General features: G+C 55.7%; 1 long non-coding RNA gene across 1 annotated transcript; it reads left to right on the top strand.

The window, feature by feature from the left end:
* Positions 1-473: 473 nt before the first annotated feature.
* On the top strand, positions 474-2,410 carry LOC106724252. The gene is made up of 2 exons (XR_001359993.1): positions 474-1,651; positions 2,098-2,410. It is a non-coding gene; the product is annotated as an uncharacterized LOC106724252 (long non-coding RNA).
* Positions 2,411-2,767: the final 357 nt, after the last annotated feature.

Here is a 2,767-nt window from a genome sequence, read left to right as displayed (position 1 = left end):
GGCAGCCGAGGGGTGTTTCTCTCTCATCCACGTTTCTCTCTCCCTTCCTCTCTCTGAAACCAATTAAAAAAAAAAGTATAAGAAACGAGAGTAATTGTAGGAGTTGATTTAAAGGTAGAATTGTAGAATTGGTAGCTTTTTTTTGTTGTTGTTAATCCTCACCTGAAGATATTTTTCCATTGATTTTTAGAGAGAGTGGAAGGGAGCGGGAGAGACAAAGAGAAAAACATCGATGTGGGAGACACATGGGAGGGGGAGTGACACAGAGAGAGAAACATCGATGTGGGAGACACAGCGATTATCTATTGGTTGCCTCCCGCAGGAGCCCCAACCAGGCTCGAGGATCGAGCCTGCAACCAAGGTACGTGCCCTTGGCCAGAATCGAACCCGGGACCCTTCAGTCCACAGGGCCGACACTCTATCCACTGAGCCAAACCAGCTGGGGCTGTAGCTTTTTAAAAAATGTTTTCTAAAAGGACTGTTTCAGCATTTTTAAAAACAGAACATTTAAGTATTTTTCTTGAAGCAGGCTCAGCCATCTTAGTGTGAGACTGACCCTAGAATCTGGCGTGTGAGTCGGGAGGCACGGTGGTGGCCTGGACCTGGCGGAGCGCGCTGTGGGGACGCCAGGCCACTGCTCCGGGCAGCAGTTCTCACGGGCCATGAAGAGAGGCCAGTGCGGAGATGCCGGGAGGCTCCACACGGCGCGCACGGAGCTTTCCCGACGGGTGTGTCATGGGCACGCGTGTCCATGGGGCTGGCTGTCCCTGAGCGGCTGGGCATGGCCCTCCTGTTTCTTTATTAATTTGTTTCCCACGGACGTAGCTTGAACATCGGTCGTGGGAGGCGCTGGTCCCTCGGGAGGGCGTCCCCTGGGGATGTGCAGACGGCAGGCGACGCCTCTGAGACGTGCGGTGCACGTGCTGATTGGAAGTGTCCTGCGCGGACCGCACGGTGCGGGGTGCTGGGAGCGGGCAGCGGGGTTTCTCCCCGAGGCCGTCCCGTCCTGTAACGGGGATTCAGGGCCCTGTGGCTGTTGGGGTTCCGTCCCAACCATCCTGGAGCGTGTTCCGCGTCTCAGGAGCTGCCATGTTTTCTGGGGTTCCTGGAAGCAACAGGCGTGTTAACAGACATTTCAAGATCATGCAATAAATGCTAAGACAGAGCGATGGGCTGTGGGGGGCCGGCTGGGGGGCCGATGTGGGAGGGAGGCCGAGGCCCATTAGCCCAGTGACCAGTGGGTGGGCGTTGGGCAGAAGGGCCAGGTGGACACCCAGCACCTGGCGAGTGTGGTTTGGGTCCCAGCTCACGCAGTCCACTTCCCAGACGCAGAGGAACGCACGGCTGATTACACAAACGGGACTGTTAAGGCCCCCGCTGCCCGCCTTTGTGTCCGGACGCATCGTGTTTTCTTCCCTCCCGTCCTTGGGGGGCGTTTGGAAACGGTTTGGCAGAGGAAGTGTGCTTTGTTTTGAAGTTGCCGGTTCCCGCCCGCGTTCCCAGGGCGCCTGTGTTCCCAGCGTGTGAATTGCAGGATGTGTCCGGGGTCCTCCCTCCCGCAGACCCCCGCGTGCGCGGGCTGTTCTGGGAAATTTCATCCAGGGCCTCTGAAATCCCAGCTGAACGCTGTCACCGGCTGAACAGGAAACAGGTATAAATAACTATTCAGCTTTAATTCAGTCCCGCCACTTTCCCACACGTATTTTACAATGTATTAAAAAACACACACATTTTTATCTGAAAACACACACACCCTTTAATTCCTTAACTTCCAGGCCACCTTTGGTAGGAGACTCTTTTCACGCTGATGTCTTTCCAGGGTACCCGACCCTCCCTTTCGCAGGGCATGTGCCCTTGACAGACCCCTGAGTGGACGGACAAATGAAAAACTGGCCACAGATGGTTTGGCTCAGTGGTTAGAGCGCTGGCCTGTGGACTGAAGGGTCCCGGGTTCAATTCCGGTCAAAGGCACATGCCCGGGTTGTGGGCTTGATCCCCAGTAGGGGCCGTGCAGGAGGCAGCCGATCCATGATTCTCTCTCATCATTGATGTTTCTCTCTCTCTCCTTCTCCCTTCCTCTCTGAAATCAATAAAAAGATGTTAAAAAAGGAAAAGAAAAATGAAGAGCCACAAAGGACTGCAGTGGCCACATCCACCAGCCTGACCTGCTTTGAATCCCATGGGAATTGGCCTCGATAGCGTCAGAAAGGCCCATCGTAGACTCAGGAGAGCCGTCCCCGCGGCTCAGGAACCCGGACCCTCTTCTCGGGCCCCATGCGTAGGCCCTGGGCCGTGCAGTCCCGCTGAGGCCGCAGCCCCTCAGCCCAGACCCAGCCCCTGTCTGGTCCGTCCACACATCACCTGCCTCTTTGAAAAGATTAAACACTGCTGGATTTTGTTTGTCCAGAGAGGCTCTGTGCTCATTGAATCGGAGGGAGGACGTGAAAAGTTTTCTTATTTAGTCCGATTTCTGGCCAGTTTAATAGCAGTGAGAGAGACGTGACCGTCTGACCGTGCACTGTTCCGGACTTCCTTCAAGTCAGGCCCCCGAGGCTCAGTGGCTGCCAGGAACTCATGTGAAGTCGCTAATTTCTTCCGCATATCAGAGGACGGGCTTGGCAAGTGCTTGCAGAGCCTCCCTGAGAGCCGGGGGGACGGGACGGGCACTGCCCTGGGTTATATTTAGAGGAACTGGTGGGAGGGAAGATTGACGGTGAGGAAACACGCCCTGGATAGAACCATCCCTGGGGGCAGATGGGATCCGCTC

The sequence above is a fragment of the Myotis brandtii genome, unplaced genomic scaffold (genome assembly GCF_000412655.1).
Source record: "Myotis brandtii unplaced genomic scaffold, ASM41265v1 scaffold1185, whole genome shotgun sequence".
In the NCBI taxonomy this organism is placed as follows: Eukaryota; Metazoa; Chordata; class Mammalia; order Chiroptera; family Vespertilionidae; genus Myotis; species Myotis brandtii.
The sequence above is the reverse complement of the archived record's forward strand: the minus strand, read 5'-3'. Positions and strand labels throughout refer to the sequence as shown.